The sequence below is a fragment of the Aegilops tauschii genome, chromosome 1 (assembly GCF_002575655.3).
Source record: "Aegilops tauschii subsp. strangulata cultivar AL8/78 chromosome 1, Aet v6.0, whole genome shotgun sequence".
Taxonomy (NCBI): Eukaryota; Viridiplantae; Streptophyta; class Magnoliopsida; order Poales; family Poaceae; genus Aegilops; species Aegilops tauschii.
In genome coordinates, this window is record NC_053035.3 from 371338663 (window position 1) to 371350045 (window position 11383).

The window sequence follows — 11383 nt, forward strand, 5'->3', positions numbered from 1 at the left end:
TGAGCCCCCGATACTATCGGTGTGTTCGGGATTTGGAGTTGTATTCGGGTCTGGACTATTGCTGCCGCCTGAAGGAAATATGCCCTAGAGGCAATAATAAAGTTATTATTTATTTCCTTATATTATGATAAATGTTTATTATTCATGCTAGAATTGTATTAACCGGAAACATAATACATGTGTGAATACATAGACAAACAGAGTGTCACTAGTATGCCTCTACTTGACTAGCTCGTTGATCAAAGATGGTTATGTTTCCTAGCCATAGACATGAGTTGTCATTTGATTAACGGGATCACATCATTAGGAGAATGATGTGATTGACTTGACCCATTCCGTTAGCTTAGCACTCGATCGTTTAGTATGTTGCTATTGCTTTCTTCATGACTTATACATGTTCCTATGACTATGAGATTATGCAAGTCCCGTTTACCGGAGGAACACTTTGTGTGCTACCAAACGTCACAACGTAACTGGGTGATTATAAAGGTGCTCTACAGGTGTCTCCGAAGGTACTTGTTGGGTTGGTGTATTTCGAGATTAGGATTTGTCACTCCGATTGTCGGAGAGGTATCTCTGGGCCCACTCGGTAATGCACATCACTATAAGCCTTGCAAGCATTGCAACTAATGAGCTAGTTGCGGGATGATGTATTACGGAACGAGTAAAGAGACTTGCCGGTAACGAGATTGAACTAGGTATCGAGATACCGACGATCGAATCTCGGGCAAGTGACATACCGATGACAAAGGGAACAACGTATGTTGTTATGCGGTCTGACCGATAAAAGATCTTCGTAGAATATGTGGGAGCCAATATGAGCATCCAGGTTCCGCTATTGGTTATTGACCGGAGAGGTGTCTCGGTCATGTCTACATAGTTCTCGAACCCGTAGGGTCCGCACGCTTAACGTTACGATGACGGTTATATTATGAGTTTATATGTTTTGATGTACCGAAGGAGTTCGGAGTCCCGGATGAGATCAGGGACATGACGAGGAGTCTCGAAATGGCCGAGACGTAAAGATCGATATATTGGACGACTATATTCGGACTTCGGAAAGGTTCCGAGTGATTCGGATATTTTTCGGAGTACCGGAGAGTTACGGGAATTCGTATTGGGCCTTAATGGGCCATACGGGAAAGGAGAGAAAGGCCCCAAAGGGTGGCCACACCCCTCCCCATGGACCAGTCCGAATTGGACTAGGGAAGGGGGGCGCCCCCTTCCTTCTTTCTCCTTCTCCCTTCCCTTCTCCTATTCCAACAAGGAAAGGAGGAGTCCTACTCCCGGTGGGAGTAGGACTCCCCCCTTGGCGCGCCCTCCTCCTTGGCCAGCGGCCTCCCCCTTGCTCCTTTATATACGGGGGCGGGGGGCACCCCATAGACACACAATTGATCAACGATCTTTTAGCCGTGTGCGGTGCCCCCCTCCACCATATTACACCTCGATAATATCGTAGCGGAGCTTAGGCGAAGCCCTGCGTCGGTAGAACATCATCATCGTCACCACGCCGTCGTGCTGACGAAACTCTCCCTCAACACTCGGCTGGATCAGAGTTCGAAGGACGTCACAGAGCTGAACGTGTGCTGAACTCGGAGGTGCCGTGCGTTCGGTACTTGATCGGTCGGATCGTGAAGACGTACGACTACATCAACCGCGTTGTGTTAACGCTTCCGCTTTCGGTCTACGAGGGTACGTGGACAACACTCTCCCCTCTCGTTGCTATGCATCACCATGATCTTGCGTGTACGTAGGAATTTTTTTGAAATTACTACGTTCCCCAACAGTGGCATCCGAGCCTGTTTTTATGCGTTGATGCTATGCATGAGTAGAACACAAGTGAGTTGTGGGCGATATAAGTCATACTGCTTACCATCATGTCATACTTTGGTTCGGCAGTATTGTGAGATGAAGCGGCCCGGACCGACATTACGCGTACGCTTACGCGAGACTGGTTTCACCGTTGCGAGCACTCGTTGCTTAAAGGTGACTGACGGGTGTCTGTCTCTCTCACTTTAGTTGAACCGAGTGTGGCTACGCCCGGTCCTTGCGAAGGTTAAAACAGCACCAACTTGACAAACTATCGTTGTGGTTTTGATGCGTAGGTAAGAACGGTTCTTGCTAAGCCCGTAGCAGCCACGTAAAACTTGCAACAACAAAGTAGAGGACGTCTAACTTGTTTTTGCACGGCATGTTGTGATGTGATATGGTCAAGACATGATGCTATATTTTATTGTATGAGATGATCATGTTTTGTAACCGAGTTATCGGCAACTGGCAGGAGCCATATGATTGTCGCTTTATTGTATGCAATGCAACCGCCATGTAATTGTTTTACTTTATCACTAAGCGGTAGCGATAGTCGTAAAAGCATAAGTTGGCGAGACGACAACGATACTACGATGGAGAGCAAGGTGTCGCGCCGGTGACGATGGTGATCATGACGGTGCTTCGGAGATGGAGATCACAAGGACAAGATGATGATGGCTATATCATATCACTTATATTGATTGCATGTGATGTTAATATTTTATGCATCTTATCTTGCTTTGATTGACAGTAGCATTATAAGATGATCTCTCACTAAAATTTCAAGATAAAAGTGTTCTCCCTGAGTATGCACTGTTGTGAAAGTTCTTCGTGCTGAGACACCACGTGATGATCGGGTGTGATAGGTTCTACGTTCAAATACAATGGGTGCAAAACAGTTGCACACACGGAATACTCAGGTTAAACTTGACGAGCCTAGCATATGCAGATATGGCCTCGGAACACGGAGACCGAAAGGTCGAGCGTGAATGATATAGTAGATATGATCAACATAGTGATGTTCACCATTGAAACTACTCCATCTCACGTGATGATCGGACATGGTTTAGTTGATATGGATCACGTGATCACTTAGAGGATTAGAGGGATGTCTATCTAAGTGGGAGTTCTTAAGTAATATGATTAATTGAACTTCAATTTATCATGAACTTAGTCCTGATAGTATTTTGCAAATTATGTTATAGATCAATAGCTCGCGTTGTTGCTTCCCTGTGTTTATTTTGATATGTTCCTAGAGAAAAATTATGTTGAAAGATGTTAGTAGCAAAGATGCGGATTGGATCCGTGATCTGAGGATTATCCTCATTGCTGCACAGAAGAATTATGTCCTTGATGCACCGCTAGGTGACAGACCTATTACAGGAGCAGATGCAGACGTTATGAATGTTTGGCTAGCTGAATATGATGACTACTTGATAGTTTAGTGCACCACGCTTAAACGGCTTAGAATCGGGACTTCAAAGACGTTTTGAACGTCATGGACCATATGAGATGTTCCAGGAGTTGAAGTTAATATTTCAAGCAAATACCCGAGTTCAGAGATATGAAGTCTCCAACAAGTTCTATAGCTAAAAGATGGAGGAGAATAGCTCAAGCAGTGAGCATGTGCTCAGATTGTCTGGGTACTACAATCGCTTGAATCAAGTGGGAGTTAATCTTCCAGATAAAATAGTGATTGACAGAATTCTCTAGTCACCATCACCAAGTTAGTAGAACTTCATGATGAACTATAGTATGCAAGGGATGACGAAAGTAATTCCCGAGCTCTTCGTGATGCTGAAATCGACGAAGGTAGAAATCAAGAAAAACATCAAGTGTTGATGGTTGACGAGACCACTAGTTTCAAGAAAAGGGCAAAGGGAAGAAGGGGAACTTCAAGAAGAACGGCAAGCAAGTTGCTGCTCAAGTGAAGAAGCCTAAGTCTGGTCCTAAGCCTGAGACTAAGTGCTTCTACTGCAAAGGGACTGGTCACTGGAAGCGGAACTACCCCAACTATTTGGTGGATAAGAAGGATGGCAAAGTGAACAAAGGTATATTGGATATACATGTTATTTGATGTGTACTTTACTAGTGTTTATAGCAACCCCTCGGTATTTGATACTGGTTCAGTTGCTAAGAGTAGTAACTCGAAACGGGAGTTGCAGAATAAACAGACTAGTAAAAGGCGAGGTGACGATGTGTGTTGGAAGTAGTTCCAAGATTGTTATGATCATCATCGCACACTCCCTATACTTTCGGGATTAGTGTTGAAACTAAATAAGTGTTATTTGGTGTTTGCGTTGAGCATGAATATGATTTGATCATGTTAGTTGCAATACGGTTATTCATTTAAATTAGAGAATAATTGTTGTTCTGTTTACATGAATAAAACCTTCTATGGTCATACACCCAATAAAATGGTTTGTTGGATCTCGATCGTAGTGATACACATATTCATAATAATGAAGCCAAAAGATGCAAAGTTAATAATGATAGTGCAACTTATTTGTGGCACTGCCGTTTAGGTCATATTGGTGTAAAGCGCATGAAGAAACTCCATACTGATGGGATTTTGGAATCACTTGATTATGAATCACGTGATGCTTGCGAACCGTGCCTCAAGGGCAAGATGACTAAAACGCCGTTCTCCGGAACTATGGAGAGAGCAACAGATTTGTTGGAAATCATACATACAGATGTATGTGGTCCGATGAATATTGAGGCTCGTAGCAGGTATCATTATTTTCTGACCTTCACAGATGATTTGAGCAGATATGGGTATATCTACTTAATGAAACAGAAGTCTGAAACATTTGAAAAGTTCATATAATTTCAGAGTGAAGTGGAAAATCATCGTAACAAGAAAATAAAGTTTCTACGATCTGATCGTGGAGAAGAGTATTTGAGTTACGAGTTTGGCCTTCAGTTAAAACAATGTGAAATAGTTTCACTATTCACGCCACCTGGAACACCACAGTGTAATGGTGTGTCCGAACATCGTAACCGTACTTTATTAGATATGGTGCGATATATGATGTCTCTTACCGATCTACCACTATCGTTTTGGGATTATGCATTAGAGACAGCTGCATTCACGTTAAATAGGGTACCATCTAAATCCGTTGAGACGACATCTTATGAACTGTGGTTTGGAAAGAAACCAAAGTTGTCGTTTCTTGAAGTTTGGGGTTGCGATGCTTATGTGAAAAAGTTTCATCCTGATAAGCTCAAACACAAATCGGAGAAATGTGTCTTCATAGGATACCCAAAGGAGACAGTTGGGTACACCTTCTATCACAGATCCGAAGGCAAGACATTCGTTGCTAAGAATGGATCCTTTCTACAGAAGGAGTTTCTCTCGAAAGAAGTGAGTGGGAGGAAAGTAGAACTTGATGAGGTAATTGTACCTACTCCCTTATTGGAAAGTAGTTCATCGCAGAAACCAGTTTCTGTGACGCCTATACCAATTAGTGAGGAAGTTAATGATGATGATCATGGAACTTCAGATCAAGTTATTACTGAACCTCGTAGGTCAACCAGAGTAAGATCCGCACCAGAGTGGTACGGTAATCCTGTTCTGGAGGTTATGTTACTAGACCATGACGAACCTACGAACTATGAGGAAGCGATGATGAGGCCAGATTCTGCGAAATGGCTTGAGGCCATGAAATCCGAGATGGGATCCATGTATGAGAACAAAGTATGGACTTTGATTGACTTGCCCAATGATCGGCGAGCCATTGAGATTAAATGGATCTTCAAGAGGAAGACAGACAGTGATAGTAGTGTTACTGTCTACAAATCTAGAATTGTCGCAAAAAGGTTTTCGACAAGTTCAAGGTGTTGACTACGATGAGAGTTTCTCACTCGTACCTATGCTTAAGTCTGTCTGAATCATGTTAGCAATTGCCGCATTTTATGAAATATGGCAAATAGATAAACAAAACTGCATTCCTTAATGGATTTATTAAAAAAGAGTTGTATATGATGCAACCAGGAGGTTTTGTCAATCCTAAAAGTGCTAACAAAATATGCAAGCTCCAGCGATCCATCTATGGACTGGTGCAAGCATCTCGGAGTTGGAATATACGCTTTGATAAGTTGATCAAAGGATATAGTTTTATACAGACTTGCGGTGAAGCCTGTATTTACAAGAAAGTGAGTGGGAGCACTACAGCATTTCTGATAAGTATATGTGAATGACATATTGTTGATCGGAAATAATGTAGAATTATTCTGCAAAGCATAAATGAGTGTTTGAAAGGAGTTTTTTAAAGAAAGACCTCGGTGAAGCTGCTTACATATTGAGCATCAAGATCTATAGAGATAGATCAAGACGCTTGATAAGTTTTTTCAATGAGTACATACCTTAACAAGATTTTGAAGTAGTTCAAAATAGAACAGTCAAAGAAAGAGTTCTTGTCTGTGTTACAAGGTGTGAAATTGAGTAAGACTCAAAGCCCGACCACGACACAAGATAGAAAGAGAATGAAAGTCATTCCCTATGCCTTGGCCATAGGTTCTATAAAGTATGCCATGCTGTGTACCAGATCTATTGTATACCCTACACTAATTTTGGCAAGGGAGTACAATAGTGATCTAGGAGTAATCACTGGACAGCGATCAAAATTATCCTTAGTGGAATAAGGATATGTTTCTCGATTATGGAAGTGACAAAAGGTTCGTCGTAAAGGGTTACGTCGATGCAAGTTTTGACACTAATCTAGATGACTCTAAGTCTCGGTCTAGATACATATTGAAAGTGGGAGCAATTAGCTAGAGTAGCTCCGTGCAGAGCATTGTAGACATAGAAATTTGCAAAATACTTACGGATCTGAATGTGACAGACCCGTTGACTAAAATTATCTCACAATCAAAACATGATCACACCTTAGTACTCTTTGGGTGTTAATCACATAGCGATGTGAACTAGATTATTGACTCTAGTAAACCCTTTGGGTGTTGGTCACATGACAATGTGAACTACGGGTGTTAATCACATGGTGATGTGAATTATAGATGTTAAATCACATGGCGATGTGAACTAGATTATTGACTCTAGTGCAAGTGGGAGACTGAAGGAAATATGCCCTAGAGGCAATAATAAAGTTATTATTTATTTCCTTATATCATGATAAATGTTTATCATTCATGCTAGAATTGTATTAACCGGAAACATAATACATGTGTGAATACATAGACAAACAGAGTGTCAGTAGTATGCCTCTACTTGACTAGCTCGTTGATCAAAGATGGTTATGTTTCCTAGCCATAGACATGAGTTGTCATTTGATTAACGGGATCACATCATTAGGAGAATGATGTGATTGACTTGACCCATTCCGTTAGCTTAGCACTCGATCGTTTAGTATGTTGCTATTGCTTTCTTCATGACTTATACATGTTCCTATGACTATGAGATTATGCAACTCCCGTTTACCGGAGGAACACTTTGTGTGCTACCAAACATCACAATGTAACTGGGTGATTATAAAGGTGCTCTACAGGTGTCTCCGAAGGTACTTGTTGGGTTGGCGTATTTCGAGATTAGGATTTGTCACTCTGATTGTCGAAGAGGTATCTCTGGGCCCACTCGGTAATGCACATCACTATAAGCCTTGCAAGCATTGCAACTAATGAGCTAGTTGCGGGATGATGTATTACGGAACGAGTAAAGAGACTTGCTGGTAACGAGATTGAACTAGGTATCGAGATACCGACGATCGAATCTCGGGCAAGTAACATACCGATGACAAAGGGAACAACGTATGTTGTTATGCGGTCTGACCGATAAAAGATCTTCGTAGAATATGTGGGAGCCAATATGAGCATCCAGGTTCCGCTATTGGTTATTGACCGGAGAGGTGTCTCGGTCATGTCTACATAGTTCTCGAACCCGTAGGGTCCGCACGCTTAACGTTACGATGACGGTTATATTATGAGTTTATATGTTTTGATGTACCGAAGGAGTTCGGAGTCCCGGATGAGATCAGGGACATGACGAGGAGTATCGAAATGGCCGAGACGTAAAGATCGATATATTGGACGACTATATTCGGACTTCGGAAAGGTTCCGAGTGATTCGGGGCCATACGGGAAAGGAGAGAAAGGCCCCAAAGGGTGGCCGCACCCCTCCCCATGGACCAGTCCGAATTGGACTAGGGAAGGGGGCGCCCCCTTCCTTCTTTCTCCTTCTCCCTTCCCTTCTCCTATTCCAACAAGGAAAGGAGGAGTCCTACTCCCGGTGGGAGTAGGACTCCCCCCTTGGCGCGCCCTCCTCCTTGGCCGGCGGCCTCCCCCTTGCTCCTTTATATACGGGGGCAGGGGGCACCCCATAGACACATAATTGATCAACGATCTTTTAGCCGTGTGCGGTGCCCCCTCCACCATATTACACCTTGATAATATCGTAGCGGAGCTTAGGCGAAGCCCTCCCTCGGTAGAACATCATCATCGTCACCACGCCGTCGTGCTGACGAAACTCTCCCTCAACACTCGGCTGGATCGGAGTTCGAGGGACGTCATCGAGCTGAACGTGTGCTGAACTCGGAGGTGCCGTGCGTTCGGTACTTGATCGGTCGGATCGTGAAGATGTACGACTACATCAACCGCGTTGTGTTAACGCTTCCGCTTTCGGTCTACGAGGGTACGTGGACAACACTCTCCCCTCTCGTTGCTATGCATCACCATGATCTTGCGTGTGCGTAGGAATTTTTTTGAAATTACTACGTTCCCCAACACCGCCCTCCCCTTGCCACACCATAGATGGCTTGAAAAGCCTTTCCGGGAAGATGTTGGGTGGGACAGGGACGCGCTTAGCGCCGATGCGAGCAAGGACGTCCGCCGCTTGGTTACTTTTCTCGGGCGACGTGATGAAATTCAAGCCCCTCAAACCAAGCCGACATTTTTAATACGACATTACGATAAGCTGCCATCTTTGGATCTTTGGCGTCAAAGTCACTATTTATTTGAGATATGGCGAGGTTCGAGTCCCCGCGCACCTCCAGGCATTGTATGCCCATGGATACGGCCATCCGAAGACCATGCAGTAGGGCCTCGTATTCAGCTGCGTTGTTAGAGTCTGTGTATAATATCTGGAGTACATACTGGACGACGTCTCCAGTGGGGGATGTTAACACGACTCCCGCTCCCAGCCTTGCCAACATTTTGGAGCCGTCAAAACACATAACCCAATTGGAATATGCACCGTACTCTTTAGGGAGTTCGGCCTCTGTCCATTCGGCGATGAAGTCGGCCAGTACTTGGGATTTGATGGCTCGTCGTGGCTTGTATGTTATATCGAATGGAAGTAGCTCTATGGCCCATTTGGCGATCCGTCCCGTGGCATCGCGGTTGTTTATTATGTCATTGAGTGGGACCTCAGAGGCCACCGTGATTGAACACTCCTGGAAGTAGTGTCGTAGCTTGCGGGATGCCATGAAGACTGCGTATGCTATCTTTTGGTAGTCGGGGTACCGGGATTTGCACGGTGTGAGGACAGTTGATACGTAGTATACTGGTTTTTGGAGAAATTTATGTCCGTCCTGTTCTCATTCGACGACGAGCACGGCGCTCACCACCTGATGTGTTGCCGATATGTATAACAACATGGGCTCGCCAGTGTTTGGTGCGGCCAGGATTGGGTTGCTCGCTAGGAGGGCCTTTATTTCCTCCAGTCCGGCAGTCGCCGCGTCTGTCCATTCGAAGTTATCAGTGCGCCGTAAGAGGTGATAGAGTGGTAGTGCCTTTTCTCCTAGTCTGGAGATAAAGCGGCTTAGCGCTGCCACGCATCCAGCTAGTTTTTGGACCTGTTTGAGATCTGTTGGTGTAGCCAACTGTGACAGAGCTCGGATTTTAGCTGGATTTGCTTCGATTCCTCTATTGGAAACAATGAAGCCCAGCAGTTTTCCAGCGGGGACGCCGAAGACACACTTTTCCAGGTTGAGCTTAATGTCATACGCCCGGAGGTTGTCGAATGTAAGACGTAAGTCGTCTATTAGTGTTTCGACGTGCCTTGTTTTGATGATGACGTCATCGACGTAAGCTTCTACCGTTTTGCTGATCTGTTTCTCCAGGCATGTTTGAATCATGCGTTGGTATGTGGCACCGGCGTTCTTGAGCCCAAAGGGCATGGTGTTGAAGCAGAATGGCCCATATGGGGTGATAAATGCTGTTGCGGCTTGATCGGACTCCTTCATTTTGATTTGATGGTATCCGGAATATGCATTGAGGAAGCACAGTGAGTCGTGTCCTGCAGTGGCTTCGATGATTTGATCAATGCGAGGGAGGGGGAAGGGATCCTTAGGGCAAGCCTTGTTGAGGTCTTTGAAATCGACACACAGGCGCCAGGATTTGTCCTTCTTTGGTACCATCACCAGGTTTGCCAGCCAGTCCGGATGTTTGATTTCTCTAATGAATCCGGCCTCGATGAGTTTGGCCAGCTCCTCCCCCATGGCTTGTCGCTTGGGTTCGGAAAAGCGCCGCAGTGTTTGCTTAACCGGTTTAAATCCCTTTAATATATTGAGGCTATGTTCGGCCAGCTCGCGTGGGATCCCTGGCATATCTGAAGGGTGCCAGGCGAATATGTCCCAGTTTTCGCGCAGGAATTCTCGTAGTGCGGTGTCAACTGTTGGGTTCAGTTGAGCTCCGATAGATGTTGTCTTCTTGGGGTCCGTTGGGTGGACCTGGAATTTGACTATTTCTTCTGCTGGTTTGAAGGAGGTGGATTTAGGGCGTTTGTCGAGGATCACGTCGTCCCTGTCCACCGTGGAGCGTAGTGCGGTTAATTCTTCGGCCGCGAGGGCTTCGGATAGTGCCTCCAGGGCCAGGGATGCGGTTTTGTTTTCAGCGCGGAGTGTTATGTCCGGATCACTGACGAGAGTAATTATATTGTTTGGTTCGGGCATTTTGAGCTTCATATACCCGTAATCGGGTATGGCCTGGAAGCGTGTAAAAGCATCCCGCCCCAACAGGGTGTGATATCCGCTGCTGAAAGGGGCCACTTGGAAAGTTATTTCTTTGGACCGATAGTTCTCCGGTGTGCCAAATACTACGTCAAGTGTGATTTTGCCCGCGCACCGCGCCTCCCGACTGGGAATAATTCCTCGGAAGGTTGTGTTACTTTGCTTGATGCGGCTCATGTCTATTTCCATTTTATGGAGTGTGTCCTCATAAATGAGGTTTAGTCCGCTGTCGCCGTCCATGAGGACCTTGGTAAGTCGAAACCCGTCCACGATGGGATTGAGGACTAACACGGCTGGCACTCGTACTGTTATGTACTTTGGCTCGTCACCGGCGTTGAATGTTATAGCCGTGTCGTTCCAGGGGTTTATTGCAGCAATTTGGCAGACTTCGGCGAGCTCGCTAAGTGCCCTTTTACGCTTGTTGTTTGAAGCAAATGTCTCAAAGACCATCAATACTCTTGAGTTATCGTCTTCTGGGGGATGCCGTTCTGGGTCGTCATTGATAAGGATGTCCTCACCGCTCTTGGCTACCTGTCGTAGTATCCAGCATGCTCTAAGGCTGTGGGTTGCCACGGTATCTGGTGTTGTATGTATTTTGCATGGGCCATCGA